The following is a 15,759-nucleotide window of genomic DNA, read 5'->3' as shown; positions in this document are numbered from 1 at the left end:
AGGGGGATCCCAGTGTTCAGTCGTGGGAGGCAGGAGTATCCCAGTGTTCAGACGAGGCAGACAGGAGGATCCCAGTGTTCAGACGTGGGAGACAGGAGGATTCCATTGTTCAGACGAGGCAGACCGGAGGATCCCAGTGTTCAGACGAGGCAGACAGGAGGATCCCAGTGTTCAGACGTGGTAGGCAGTAGGATCCCAGTGTTCAGACGAGGCAGACCGGAGGATCCCAGTGATCAGACGAGGCAGACAGGAGGATCCCAGTGTTCAGACGAGGCAGACAGGAGGATCCCAGTGTTCAGACGAGGCAGACAGGAGGATCCCAGTGTTCAGACGTGGGAGACAGGAGGATCCCAGTGTTCAGACGAGGCAGACAGGAGGATCCCAGTGTTCAGACGAGGCAGACAGGAGGATCCCAGTGTTCAGACTAGGCAGACAGGAGGATCCCAGTGTTCAGACGAGGCAGACAGGAGGATCCCAGTGTTCAGACTAGGCAGACAGGAGGATCCCAGTGTTCAGACGAGGCAGACAGGAGAATCCCAGTGTTCAGACGTGGGAGACAGGAGGATCCCAGTGTTCAGACGAGGCAGACAGGAGGATCCCAGTGTTCAGACGAGGCAGGCAGGAGGATCCCAGTGTTCAGACGAGGCAGACCGGAGGACCCCAGTGTTCAGACGAGGCAGACAGGAGGATCCCAGTGTTCCGACGTGGGAGACAGGAGGATCCCAGTGTTCAGACGAGGCAGACAGGAGGATCCCAGTGTTCAGACGTGGGAGACAGGAGGAACCCAGAGTACAGACGAGGCAGGCAGGAGTATCCCAGTGTTCAGACGAGGCAGACAGGAGGATCCCAGTGTTCAGACGTGGGAGACAGGAGGATTCCAGTGTTCAGACGTGGCAGAGAGGAGGATCCCAGTGTTCAGACGAGGCAGACAGAAGGATCCCTGTGTTCAGACGAGGCAGACATGAGGAGCCCAGAGTTCGTGGGAGACAGGAGGATCCCAGAGTTCGTGGGAGACAGGAGGATCGCAGAGTTCGTGGGAGACAGGAGGATCCCAGAGTTCGTTGGAGCCAGGAGGATCCCAGAGTTCGTGGGAGACAGGAGGATCCCAGAGTTCGTGGGAGAGAGGAGGATCCCAGAGTTCGTGGGAGACAGGAGGATCCCAGATTTCGTGGGAGACAGGAGGATCCCCGAGTTCGTGGGAGTCAGGAAGGTCCCAGAGTTCGTGGGAGACAGGAGGATCCCAGAGTTCTTGGGAGACAGGAGGATCCCAGAGTTCAGGACAGACAGGAGGATCCCAGAGTTCAGGCCAGACAGGAGGAATTCAGAGTTCAGGCCGGACAGGAGGATCCCAGAGTGCAGGCCAGACAGGAGGATCCCAGAGATCAGGCCAGACAGGAGGATCCCAGAGTTCAGGCCAGACAGGAGGATCCCAGAGTTCAGACGAGGCAGACAGGAGGATCCCAGTGTTCAGACGTGGGAGACAGGAGGATCCCAGTGTTCAGACGTGGGAGACAGGAGGATCCCAGTGTTCAGACGTGGGAGACAGGAGGATTCCATTGTTCAGACGAGGCAGACCGGAGGATCCCAGTGTTCAGACGAGGCAGACAGGAGGATCCCAGTGTTCAGACGAGGCAGACAGGAGGATCCCAGTGTTCAAACGTGGGAGACAGGAGGATTCCATTGTTCAGACGAGGCAGTCCGGAGGATCCCAGTGTTCAGACGAGGCAGACAGGAGGATCCCAGAGTTCAGACGTGGGAGGCAGGAGGATCCCAGTGTTCAGACGTAGGAGGCAGGAGTATCCCAGTGTTCAGACGAGGCAGACAGGAGGATCCCAGTGTTCAGACGAGGCAGACCGGAGGATCCCAGTGATCAGACGAGGCAGACAGGAGGATCCCAGTGTTCAGACGAGGCAGACCAGAGGATCCCAGTGTTCAGACGAGGCAGACAGGAGGATCCCAGTGTTCAGACGTGGGAGACAGGAGGATTCCAGTGTTCAGACGTGGCAGAGAGGAGGATCCCAGTGTTCAGACGAGGCAGACAGGAGGATCCCTGTGTTCAGACGAGGCAGACATGAGGAGCCCAGAGTTCGTGGGAGACAGGAGGATCCCAGAGTTCGTGGGAGACAGGAGGATCGCAGAGTTCGTGGGAGACAGGAGGATCCCAGAGTTCGTTGGAGCCAGGAGGATCCCAGAGTTCGTGGGAGACAGGAGGATCCCAGAGTTCGTGGGAGAGAGGAGGATCCCAGAGTTCGTGGGAGACAGGAGGATCCCAGATTTCGTGGGAGACAGGAGGATCCCCGAGTTCGTGGGAGTCAGGAAGGTCCCAGAGTTCGTGGGAGACAGGAGGATCCCAGAGTTCTTGGGAGACAGGAGGATCCCAGAGTTCAGGCCAGACAGGAGGATCCCAGAGTTCAGGCCAGACAGGAGGAATTCAGAGTTCAGGCCGGACAGGAGGATCCCAGAGTGCAGGCCAGACAGGAGGATCCCAGAGATCAGGCCAGACAGGAGGATCCCAGAGTTCAGGCCAGACAGGAGGATCCCAGAGTTCAGACGAGGCAGACAGGAGGATCCCAGTGTTCAGACGTGGGAGACAGGAGGATCCCAGTGTTCAGACGTGGGAGACAGGAGGATCCCAGTGTTCAGACGTGGGAGACAGGAGGATTCCATTGTTCAGACGAGGCAGACCGGAGGATCCCAGTGTTCAGACGAGGCAGACAGGAGGATCCCAGTGTTCAGACGAGGCAGACAGGAGGATCCCAGTGTTCAGACTAGGCAGACAGGAGGATCCCAGTGTTCAGACGAGGCAGACAGGAGAATCCCAGTGTTCAGACGTGGGAGACAGGAGGATCCCAGTGTTCAGACGAGGCAGACAGGAGGATCCCAGTGTTCAGACGAGGCAGGCAGGAGGATCCCAGTGTTCAGACGAGGCAGACCGGAGGACCCCAGTGTTCAGACGAGGCAGACAGGAGGATCCCAGTGTTCCGACGTGGGAGACAGGAGGATCCCAGTGTTCAGACGAGGCAGACAGGAGGATCCCAGTGTTCAGACGTGGGAGACAGGAGGAACCCAGAGTACAGACGAGGCAGACAGGAGGATCCCAGTGTTCAGACGAGGCAGACAGGAGGATCCCAGTGTTCAGACTAGGCAGACAGGAGGATCCCAGTGTTCAGACGAGGCAGACAGGAGAATCCCAGTGTTCAGACGTGGGAGACAGGAGGATCCCAGTGTTCAGACGTGGGAGACAGGAGGATCCCAGTGTTCAGACGAGGCAGACAGGAGGATCCCAGTGTTCAGACGTGGTAGGCAGTAGGATCCCAGTGTTCAGACGAGGCAGACCGGAGGATCCCAGTGATCAGACGAGGCAGACAGGAGGATCCCAGTGTTCAGACGAGGCAGACAGGAGGATCCCAGTGTTCAGACGAGGCAGACAGGAGGATCCCAGTGTTCAGACGTGGGAGACAGGAGGATCCCAGTGTTCAGACGAGGCAGACAGGAGGATCCCAGTGTTCAGACGAGGCAGACAGGAGGATCCCAGTGTTCAGACTAGGCAGACAGGAGGATCCCAGTGTTCAGACGAGGCAGACAGGAGGATCCCAGTGTTCAGACTAGGCAGACAGGAGGATCCCAGTGTTCAGACGAGGCAGACAGGAGAATCCCAGTGTTCAGACGTGGGAGACAGGAGGATCCCAGTGTTCAGACGAGGCAGACAGGAGGATCCCAGTGTTCAGACGAGGCAGGCAGGAGGATCCCAGTGTTCAGACGAGGCAGACCGGAGGACCCCAGTGTTCAGACGAGGCAGACAGGAGGATCCCAGTGTTCCGACGTGGGAGACAGGAGGATCCCAGTGTTCAGACGAGGCAGACAGGAGGATCCCAGTGTTCAGACGTGGGAGACAGGAGGAACCCAGAGTACAGACGAGGCAGGCAGGAGTATCCCAGTGTTCAGACGAGGCAGACAGGAGGATCCCAGTGTTCAGACGTGGGAGACAGGAGGATTCCAGTGTTCAGACGTGGCAGAGAGGAGGATCCCAGTGTTCAGACGAGGCAGACAGAAGGATCCCTGTGTTCAGACGAGGCAGACATGAGGAGCCCAGAGTTCGTGGGAGACAGGAGGATCCCAGAGTTCGTGGGAGACAGGAGGATCGCAGAGTTCGTGGGAGACAGGAGGATCCCAGAGTTCGTTGGAGCCAGGAGGATCCCAGAGTTCGTGGGAGACAGGAGGATCCCAGAGTTCGTGGGAGAGAGGAGGATCCCAGAGTTCGTGGGAGACAGGAGGATCCCAGATTTCGTGGGAGACAGGAGGATCCCCGAGTTCGTGGGAGTCAGGAAGGTCCCAGAGTTCGTGGGAGACAGGAGGATCCCAGAGTTCTTGGGAGACAGGAGGATCCCAGAGTTCAGGCCAGACAGGAGGATCCCAGAGTTCAGGCCAGACAGGAGGAATTCAGAGTTCAGGCCGGACAGGAGGATCCCAGAGTGCAGGCCAGACAGGAGGATCCCAGAGATCAGGCCAGACAGGAGGATCCCAGAGTTCAGGCCAGACAGGAGGATCCCAGAGTTCAGACGAGGCAGACAGGAGGATCCCAGTGTTCAGACGTGGGAGACAGGAGGATCCCAGTGTTCAGACGTGGGAGACAGGAGGATCCCAGTGTTCAGACGTGGGAGACAGGAGGATTCCATTGTTCAGACGAGGCAGACCGGAGGATCCCAGTGTTCAGACGAGGCAGACAGGAGGATCCCAGTGTTCAGACGAGGCAGACAGGAGGATCCCAGTGTTCAGACTAGGCAGACAGGAGGATCCCAGTGTTCAGACGAGGCAGACAGGAGAATCCCAGTGTTCAGACGTGGGAGACAGGAGGATCCCAGTGTTCAGACGAGGCAGACAGGAGGATCCCAGTGTTCAGACGAGGCAGGCAGGAGGATCCCAGTGTTCAGACGAGGCAGACCGGAGGACCCCAGTGTTCAGACGAGGCAGACAGGAGGATCCCAGTGTTCCGACGTGGGAGACAGGAGGATCCCAGTGTTCAGACGAGGCAGACAGGAGGATCCCAGTGTTCAGACGTGGGAGACAGGAGGAACCCAGAGTACAGACGAGGCAGGCAGGAGTATCCCAGTGTTCAGACGAGGCAGACAGGAGGATCCCAGTGTTCAGACGTGGGAGACAGGAGGATTCCAGTGTTCAGACGTGGCAGAGAGGAGGATCCCAGTGTTCAGACGAGGCAGACAGGAGGATCCCTGTGTTCAGACGAGGCAGACATGAGGAGCCCAGAGTTCGTGGGAGACAGGAGGATCCCAGAGTTCGTGGGAGACAGGAGGATCGCAGAGTTCGTGGGAGACAGGAGGATCCCAGAGTTCGTTGGAGCCAGGAGGATCCCAGAGTTCGTGGGAGACAGGAGGATCCCAGAGTTCGTGGGAGAGAGGAGGATCCCAGAGTTCGTGGGAGACAGGAGGATCCCAGATTTCGTGGGAGACAGGAGGATCCCCGAGTTCGTGGGAGTCAGGAAGGTCCCAGAGTTCGTGGGAGACAGGAGGATCCCAGAGTTCTTGGGAGACAGGAGGATCCCAGAGTTCAGGCCAGACAGGAGGATCCCAGAGTTCAGGCCAGACAGGAGGAATTCAGAGTTCAGGCCGGACAGGAGGATCCCAGAGTGCAGGCCAGACAGGAGGATCCCAGAGATCAGGCCAGACAGGAGGATCCCAGAGTTCAGGCCAGACAGGAGGATCCCAGAGTTCAGACGAGGCAGACAGGAGGATCCCAGTGTTCAGACGTGGGAGACAGGAGGATCCCAGTGTTCAGACGTGGGAGACAGGAGGATCCCAGTGTTCAGACGTGGGAGACAGGAGGATTCCATTGTTCAGACGAGGCAGACCGGAGGATCCCAGTGTTCAGACGAGGCAGACAGGAGGATCCCAGTGTTCAGATGAGGCAGTCAGGAGGATCCCAGTGTTCAAACGTGGGAGACAGGAGGATTCCATTGTTCAGACGAGGCAGTCCGGAGGATCCCAGTGTTCAGACGAGGCAGACAGGAGGATCCCAGTGTTCAGACGTGGGAGGCAGGAGGATCCCAGTGTTCAGACGTAGGAGGCAGGAGTATCCCAGTGTTCAGACGAGGCAGACAGGAGGATCCCAGTGTTCAGACGAGGCAGACCGGAGGATCCCAGTGATCAGACGAGGCAGACAGGAGGATCCCAGTGTTCAGACGAGGCAGACCAGAGGATCCCAGTGTTCAGACGAGGCAGACAGGAGGATCCCAGTGTTCAGACGAGGCAGGCAGTAGGATACCAGTGTTCAGACGAGGCAGACCGGAGGATCCCAGTGATCAGACGAGGCAGACAGGAGGATCCCAGTGTTCAGACGTGGGAGACCGGAGGATCCCAGTGATCAGACGAGGCAGACAGGAGGATCCCAGTGTTCAGACGAGGCAGACAGGAGGATCCCAGTGTTCAGACGTGGGAGACAGGAGGATCCCAGTGTTCAGACGAGGGAGGCAGGAGGATCCCAGAGTTCAGACGAGGCAGGCAGGAGGATCCCAGTGTTCAGACGAGGCAGACCGGAGGATCCCTGTGTTCAGACGAGGCAGACAGGGGGATCCCAGTGTTCAGTCGTGGGAGGCAGGAGTATCCCAGTGTTCAGACGAGGCAGACAGGAGGATCCCAGTGTTCAGACGTGGGAGACAGGAGGATTCCATTGTTCAGACGAGGCAGACCGGAGGATCCCAGTGTTCAGACGAGGCAGACAGGAGGATCCCAGTGTTCAGACGTGGTAGGCAGTTAGATCCCAGTGTTCAGACGAGGCAGACCGGAGGATCCCAGTGATCAGACGAGGCAGACAGGAGGATCCCAGTGTTCAGACGAGGCAGACAGGAGGATCCCAGTGTTCAGACGAGGCAGACAGGAGGATCCCAGTGTTCAGACGTGGGAGACAGGAGGATCCCAGTGTTCAGACGAGGCAGACAGGAGGATCCCAGTGTTCAGACGAGGCAGACAGGAGGATCCCAGTGTTCAGACTAGGCAGACAGGAGGATCCCAGTGTTCAGACGAGGCAGACAGGAGGATCCCAGTGTTCAGACTAGGCAGACAGGAGGATCCCAGTGTTCAGACGAGGCAGACAGGAGAATCCCAGTGTTCAGACGTGGGAGACAGGAGGATCCCAGTGTTCAGACGAGGCAGACAGGAGGATCCCAGTGTTCAGACGAGGCAGGCAGGAGGATCCCAGTGTTCAGACGAGGCAGACCGGAGGACCCCAGTGTTCAGACGAGGCAGACAGGAGGATCCCAGTGTTCCGACGTGGGAGACAGGAGGATCCCAGTGTTCAGACGAGGCAGACAGGAGGATCCCAGTGTTCAGACGTGGGAGACAGGAGGAACCCAGAGTACAGACGAGGCAGGCAGGAGTATCCCAGTGTTCAGACGAGGCAGACAGGAGGATCCCAGTGTTCAGACGTGGGAGACAGGAGGATTCCAGTGTTCAGACGTGGCAGAGAGGAGGATCCCAGTGTTCAGACGAGGCAGACAGAAGGATCCCTGTGTTCAGACGAGGCAGACATGAGGAGCCCAGAGTTCGTGGGAGACAGGAGGATCCCAGTGTTCAAACGTGGGAGACAGGAGGATTCCATTGTTCAGACGAGGCAGTCCGGAGGATCCCAGTGTTCAGACGAGGCAGACAGGAGGATCCCAGTGTTCAGACGTGGGAGGCAGGAGGATCCCAGTGTTCAGACGTAGGAGGCAGGAGTATCCCAGTGTTCAGACGAGGCAGACAGGAGGATCCCACTGTTCAGACGAGGCAGACCGGAGGATCCCAGTGATCAGACGAGGCAGACAGGAGGATCCCAGTGTTCAGACGAGGCAGACCAGAGGATCCCAGTGTTCAGACGAGGCAGACAGGAGGATCCCAGTGTTCAGACGAGGCAGGCAGTAGGATACCAGTGTTCAGACGAGGCAGACCGGAGGATCCCAGTGATCAGACGAGGCAGACAGGAGGATCCCAGTGTTCAGACGTGGGAGACCGGAGGATCCCAGTGATCAGACGAGGCAGACAGGAGGATCCCAGTGTTCAGACGAGGCAGACAGGAGGATCCCAGTGTTCAGACGTGGGAGACAGGAGGATCCCAGTGTTCAGACGAGGGAGGCAGGAGGATCCCAGAGTTCAGACGAGGCAGGCAGGAGGATCCCAGTGTTCAGACGAGGCAGACCGGAGGATCCCTGTGTTCAGACGAGGCAGACAGGGGGATCCCAGTGTTCAGTCGTGGGAGGCAGGAGTATCCCAGTGTTCAGACGAGGCAGACAGGAGGATCCCAGTGTTCAGACGTGGGAGACAGGAGGATTCCATTGTTCAGACGAGGCAGACCGGAGGATCCCAGTGTTCAGACGAGGCAGACAGGAGGATCCCAGTGTTCAGACGTGGTAGGCAGTAGGATCCCAGTGTTCAGACGAGGCAGACCGGAGGATCCCAGTGATCAGACGAGGCAGACAGGAGGATCCCAGTGTTCAGACGAGGCAGACAGGAGGATCCCAGTGTTCAGACGAGGCAGACAGGAGGATCCCAGTGTTCAGACGTGGGAGACAGGAGGATCCCAGTGTTCAGACGAGGCAGACAGGAGGATCCCAGTGTTCAGACGAGGCAGACAGGAGGATCCCAGTGTTCAGACTAGGCAGACAGGAGGATCCCAGTGTTCAGACGAGGCAGACAGGAGGATCCCAGTGTTCAGACTAGGCAGACAGGAGGATCCCAGTGTTCAGACGAGGCAGACAGGAGAATCCCAGTGTTCAGACGTGGGAGACAGGAGGATCCCAGTGTTCAGACGAGGCAGACAGGAGGATCCCAGTGTTCAGACGAGGCAGGCAGGAGGATCCCAGTGTTCAGACGAGGCAGACCGGAGGACCCCAGTGTTCAGACGAGGCAGACAGGAGGATCCCAGTGTTCCGACGTGGGAGACAGGAGGATCCCAGTGTTCAGACGAGGCAGACAGGAGGATCCCAGTGTTCAGACGTGGGAGACAGGAGGAACCCAGAGTACAGACGAGGCAGGCAGGAGTATCCCAGTGTTCAGACGAGGCAGACAGGAGGATCCCAGTGTTCAGACGTGGGAGACAGGAGGATTCCAGTGTTCAGACGTGGCAGAGAGGAGGATCCCAGTGTTCAGACGAGGCAGACAGAAGGATCCCTGTGTTCAGACGAGGCAGACATGAGGAGCCCAGAGTTCGTGGGAGACAGGAGGATCCCAGAGTTCGTGGGAGACAGGAGGATCGCAGAGTTCGTGGGAGACAGGAGGATCCCAGAGTTCGTTGGAGCCAGGAGGATCCCAGAGTTCGTGGGAGACAGGAGGATCCCAGAGTTCGTGGGAGAGAGGAGGATCCCAGAGTTCGTGGGAGACAGGAGGATCCCAGATTTCGTGGGAGACAGGAGGATCCCCGAGTTCGTGGGAGTCAGGAAGGTCCCAGAGTTCGTGGGAGACAGGAGGATCCCAGAGTTCTTGGGAGACAGGAGGATCCCAGAGTTCAGGCCAGACAGGAGGATCCCAGAGTTCAGGCCAGACAGGAGGAATTCAGAGTTCAGGCCGGACAGGAGGATCCCAGAGTGCAGGCCAGACAGGAGGATCCCAGAGATCAGGCCAGACAGGAGGATCCCAGAGTTCAGGCCAGACAGGAGGATCCCAGAGTTCAGACGAGGCAGACAGGAGGATCCCAGTGTTCAGACGTGGGAGACAGGAGGATCCCAGTGTTCAGACGTGGGAGACAGGAGGATCCCAGTGTTCAGACGTGGGAGACAGGAGGATTCCATTGTTCAGACGAGGCAGACCGGAGGATCCCAGTGTTCAGACGAGGCAGACAGGAGGATCCCAGTGTTCAGACGAGGCAGACAGGAGGATCCCAGTGTTCAAACGTGGGAGACAGGAGGATTCCATTGTTCAGACGAGGCAGTCCGGAGGATCCCAGTGTTCAGACGAGGCAGACAGGAGGATCCCAGAGTTCAGACGTGGGAGGCAGGAGGATCCCAGTGTTCAGACGTAGGAGGCAGGAGTATCCCAGTGTTCAGACGAGGCAGACAGGAGGATCCCAGTGTTCAGACGAGGCAGACCGGAGGATCCCAGTGATCAGACGAGGCAGACAGGAGGATCCCAGTGTTCAGACGAGGCAGACCAGAGGATCCCAGTGTTCAGACGAGGCAGACAGGAGGATCCCAGTGTTCAGACGTGGGAGACAGGAGGATTCCAGTGTTCAGACGTGGCAGAGAGGAGGATCCCAGTGTTCAGACGAGGCAGACAGGAGGATCCCTGTGTTCAGACGAGGCAGACATGAGGAGCCCAGAGTTCGTGGGAGACAGGAGGATCCCAGAGTTCGTGGGAGACAGGAGGATCGCAGAGTTCGTGGGAGACAGGAGGATCCCAGAGTTCGTTGGAGCCAGGAGGATCCCAGAGTTCGTGGGAGACAGGAGGATCCCAGAGTTCGTGGGAGAGAGGAGGATCCCAGAGTTCGTGGGAGACAGGAGGATCCCAGATTTCGTGGGAGACAGGAGGATCCCCGAGTTCGTGGGAGTCAGGAAGGTCCCAGAGTTCGTGGGAGACAGGAGGATCCCAGAGTTCTTGGGAGACAGGAGGATCCCAGAGTTCAGGCCAGACAGGAGGATCCCAGAGTTCAGGCCAGACAGGAGGAATTCAGAGTTCAGGCCGGACAGGAGGATCCCAGAGTGCAGGCCAGACAGGAGGATCCCAGAGATCAGGCCAGACAGGAGGATCCCAGAGTTCAGGCCAGACAGGAGGATCCCAGAGTTCAGACGAGGCAGACAGGAGGATCCCAGTGTTCAGACGTGGGAGACAGGAGGATCCCAGTGTTCAGACGTGGGAGACAGGAGGATCCCAGTGTTCAGACGTGGGAGACAGGAGGATTCCATTGTTCAGACGAGGCAGACCGGAGGATCCCAGTGTTCAGACGAGGCAGACAGGAGGATCCCAGTGTTCAGACGAGGCAGACAGGAGGATCCCAGTGTTCAAACGTGGGAGACAGGAGGATTCCATTGTTCAGACGAGGCAGTCCGGAGGATCCCAGTGTTCAGACGAGGCAGACAGGAGGATCCCAGTGTTCAGACGTGGGAGGCAGGAGGATCCCAGTGTTCAGACGTAGGAGGCAGGAGTATCCCAGTGTTCAGACGAGGCAGACAGGAGGATCCCAGTGTTCAGACGAGGCAGACCGGAGGATCCCAGTGATCAGACGAGGCAGACAGGAGGATCCCAGTGTTCAGACGAGGCAGACCAGAGGATCCCAGTGTTCAGACGAGGCAGACAGGAGGATCCCAGTGTTCAGACGAGGCAGGCAGTAGGATACCAGTGTTCAGACGAGGCAGACCGGAGGATCCCAGTGATCAGACGAGGCAGACAGGAGGATCCCAGTGTTCAGACGTGGGAGACCGGAGGATCCCAGTGATCAGACGAGGCAGACAGGAGGATCCCAGTGTTCAGACGAGGCAGACAGGAGGATCCCAGTGTTCAGACGTGGGAGACAGGAGGATCCCAGTGTTCAGACGAGGGAGGCAGGAGGATCCCAGAGTTCAGACGAGGCAGGCAGGAGGATCCCTGTGTTCAGACGAGGCAGGCAGGAGGATCCCTGTGTTCAGACGAGGCAGACAGGAGGATCCCAGTGTTCAGTCGTGGGAGGCAGGAGTATCCCAGTGTTCAGACGAGGCAGACAGGAGGATCCCAGTGTTCAGACGTGGGAGACAGGAGGATTCCATTGTTCAGACGAGGCAGACCGGAGGATCCCAGTGTTCAGACGAGGCAGACAGGAGGATCCCAGTGTTCAGACGTGGTAGGCAGTAGGATCCCAGTGTTCAGACGAGGCAGACCGGAGGATCCCAGTGATCAGACGAGGCAGACAGGAGGATCCCAGTGTTCAGACGAGGCAGACAGGAGGATCCCAGTGTTCAGACGAGGCAGACAGGAGGATCCCAGTGTTCAGACGTGGGAGACAGGAGGATCCCAGTGTTCAGACGAGGCAGACAGGAGGATCCCAGTGTTCAGACGAGGCAGACAGGAGGATCCCAGTGTTCAGACTAGGCAGACAGGAGGATCCCAGTGTTCAGACGAGGCAGACAGGAGGATCCCAGTGTTCAGACTAGGCAGACAGGAGGATCCCAGTGTTCAGACGAGGCAGACAGGAGAATCCCAGTGTTCAGACGTGGGAGACAGGAGGATCCCAGTGTTCAGACGAGGCAGACAGGAGGATCCCAGTGTTCAGACGAGGCAGGCAGGAGGATCCCAGTGTTCAGACGAGGCAGACCGGAGGACCCCAGTGTTCAGACGAGGCAGACAGGAGGATCCCAGTGTTCCGACGTGGGAGACAGGAGGATCCCAGTGTTCAGACGAGGCAGACAGGAGGATCCCAGTGTTCAGACGTGGGAGACAGGAGGAACCCAGAGTACAGACGAGGCAGGCAGGAGTATCCCAGTGTTCAGACGAGGCAGACAGGAGGATCCCAGTGTTCAGACGTGGGAGACAGGAGGATTCCAGTGTTCAGACGTGGCAGAGAGGAGGATCCCAGTGTTCAGACGAGGCAGACAGGAGGATCCCTGTGTTCAGACGAGGCAGACATGAGGAGCCCAGAGTTCGTGGGAGACAGGAGGATCCCAGAGTTCGTGGGAGACAGGAGGATCGCAGAGTTCGTGGGAGACAGGAGGATCCCAGAGTTCGTTGGAGCCAGGAGGATCCCAGAGTTCGTGGGAGACAGGAGGATCCCAGAGTTCGTGGGAGAGAGGAGGATCCCAGAGTTCGTGGGAGACAGGAGGATCCCAGATTTCGTGGGAGACAGGAGGATCCCCGAGTTCGTGGGAGTCAGGAAGGTCCCAGAGTTCGTGGGAGACAGGAGGATCCCAGAGTTCTTGGGAGACAGGAGGATCCCAGAGTTCAGGCCAGACAGGAGGATCCCAGAGTTCAGGCCAGACAGGAGGAATTCAGAGTTCAGGCCGGACAGGAGGATCCCAGAGTGCAGGCCAGACAGGAGGATCCCAGAGATCAGGCCAGACAGGAGGATCCCAGAGTTCAGGCCAGACAGGAGGATCCCAGAGTTCAGACGAGGCAGACAGGAGGATCCCAGTGTTCAGACGTGGGAGACAGGAGGATCCCAGTGTTCAGACGTGGGAGACAGGAGGATCCCAGTGTTCAGACGTGGGAGACAGGAGGATTCCATTGTTCAGACGAGGCAGACCGGAGGATCCCAGTGTTCAGACGAGGCAGACAGGAGGATCCCAGTGTTCAGACGAGGCAGACAGGAGGATCCCAGTGTTCAAACGTGGGAGACAGGAGGATTCCATTGTTCAGACGAGGCAGTCCGGAGGATCCCAGTGTTCAGACGAGGCAGACAGGAGGATCCCAGAGTTCAGACGTGGGAGGCAGGAGGATCCCAGTGTTCAGACGTAGGAGGCAGGAGTATCCCAGTGTTCAGACGAGGCAGACAGGAGGATCCCAGTGTTCAGACGAGGCAGACCGGAGGATCCCAGTGATCAGACGAGGCAGACAGGAGGATCCCAGTGTTCAGACGAGGCAGACCAGAGGATCCCAGTGTTCAGACGAGGCAGACAGGAGGATCCCAGTGTTCAGACGTGGGAGACAGGAGGATTCCAGTGTTCAGACGTGGCAGAGAGGAGGATCCCAGTGTTCAGACGAGGCAGACAGGAGGATCCCTGTGTTCAGACGAGGCAGACATGAGGAGCCCAGAGTTCGTGGGAGACAGGAGGATCCCAGAGTTCGTGGGAGACAGGAGGATCGCAGAGTTCGTGGGAGACAGGAGGATCCCAGAGTTCGTTGGAGCCAGGAGGATCCCAGAGTTCGTGGGAGACAGGAGGATCCCAGAGTTCGTGGGAGAGAGGAGGATCCCAGAGTTCGTGGGAGACAGGAGGATCCCAGATTTCGTGGGAGACAGGAGGATCCCCGAGTTCGTGGGAGTCAGGAAGGTCCCAGAGTTCGTGGGAGACAGGAGGATCCCAGAGTTCTTGGGAGACAGGAGGATCCCAGAGTTCAGGCCAGACAGGAGGATCCCAGAGTTCAGGCCAGACAGGAGGAATTCAGAGTTCAGGCCGGACAGGAGGATCCCAGAGTGCAGGCCAGACAGGAGGATCCCAGAGATCAGGCCAGACAGGAGGATCCCAGAGTTCAGGCCAGACAGGAGGATCCCAGAGTTCAGACGAGGCAGACAGGAGGATCCCAGTGTTCAGACGTGGGAGACAGGAGGATCCCAGTGTTCAGACGTGGGAGACAGGAGGATCCCAGTGTTCAGACGTGGGAGACAGGAGGATTCCATTGTTCAGACGAGGCAGACCGGAGGATCCCAGTGTTCAGACGAGGCAGACAGGAGGATCCCAGTGTTCAGACGAGGCAGACAGGAGGATCCCAGTGTTCAAACGTGGGAGACAGGAGGATTCCATTGTTCAGACGAGGCAGTCCGGAGGATCCCAGTGTTCAGACGAGGCAGACAGGAGGATCCCAGTGTTCAGACGTGGGAGGCAGGAGGATCCCAGTGTTCAGACGTAGGAGGCAGGAGTATCCCAGTGTTCAGACGAGGCAGACAGGAGGATCCCAGTGTTCAGACGAGGCAGACCGGAGGATCCCAGTGATCAGACGAGGCAGACAGGAGGATCCCAGTGTTCAGACGAGGCAGACCAGAGGATCCCAGTGTTCAGACGAGGCAGACAGGAGGATCCCAGTGTTCAGACGAGGCAGGCAGTAGGATACCAGTGTTCAGACGAGGCAGACCGGAGGATCCCAGTGATCAGACGAGGCAGACAGGAGGATCCCAGTGTTCAGACGTGGGAGACCGGAGGATCCCAGTGATCAGACGAGGCAGACAGGAGGATCCCAGTGTTCAGACGAGGCAGACAGGAGGATCCCAGTGTTCAGACGTGGGAGACAGGAGGATCCCAGTGTTCAGACGAGGGAGGCAGGAGGATCCCAGAGTTCAGACGAGGCAGGCAGGAGGATCCCAGTGTTCAGACGAGGCAGACCGGAGGATCCCTGTGTTCAGACGAGGCAGACAGGAGGATCCCAGTGTTCAGTCGTGGGAGGCAGGAGTATCCCAGTGTTCAGACGAGGCAGACAGGAGGATCCCAGTGTTCAGACGTGGGAGACAGGAGGATTCCATTGTTCAGACGAGGCAGACCGGAGGATCCCAGTGTTCAGACGAGGCAGACAGGAGGATCCCAGTGTTCAGACGTGGTAGGCAGTAGGATCCCAGTGTTCAGACGAGGCAGACCGGAGGATCCCAGTGATCAGACGAGGCAGACAGGAGGATCCCAGTGTTCAGACGAGGCAGACAGGAGGATCCCAGTGTTCAGACGAGGCAGACAGGAGGATCCCAGTGTTCAGACGTGGGAGACAGGAGGATCCCAGTGTTCAGACGAGGCAGACAGGAGGATCCCAGTGTTCAGACGAGGCAGACAGGAGGATCCCAGTGTTCAGACTAGGCAGACAGGAGGATCCCAGTGTTCAGACGAGGCAGACAGGAGGATCCCAGTGTTCAGACTAGGCAGACAGGAGGATCCCAGTGTTCAGACGAGGCAGACAGGAGAATCCCAGTGTTCAGACGTGGGAGACAGGAGGATCCCAGTGTTCAGACGAGGCAGACAGGAGGATCCCAGTGTTCAGACGAGGCAGGCAGGAGGATCCCAGTGTTCAGACGAGGCAGACCGGAGGACCCCAGTGTTCAGACGAGGCAGACAGGAGGATCCCAGTGTTCCGACGTGGGAGACAGGAGGATCCCAGTGTTGAGACGAGGCAGACA

The sequence above is a fragment of the Hypanus sabinus genome, unplaced genomic scaffold (assembly GCF_030144855.1).
Source record: "Hypanus sabinus isolate sHypSab1 unplaced genomic scaffold, sHypSab1.hap1 scaffold_921, whole genome shotgun sequence".
NCBI classification, from domain to species: domain Eukaryota; kingdom Metazoa; phylum Chordata; class Chondrichthyes; order Myliobatiformes; family Dasyatidae; genus Hypanus; species Hypanus sabinus.
The sequence above is the reverse complement of the archived record's forward strand: the minus strand, read 5'-3'. Positions refer to the sequence as shown.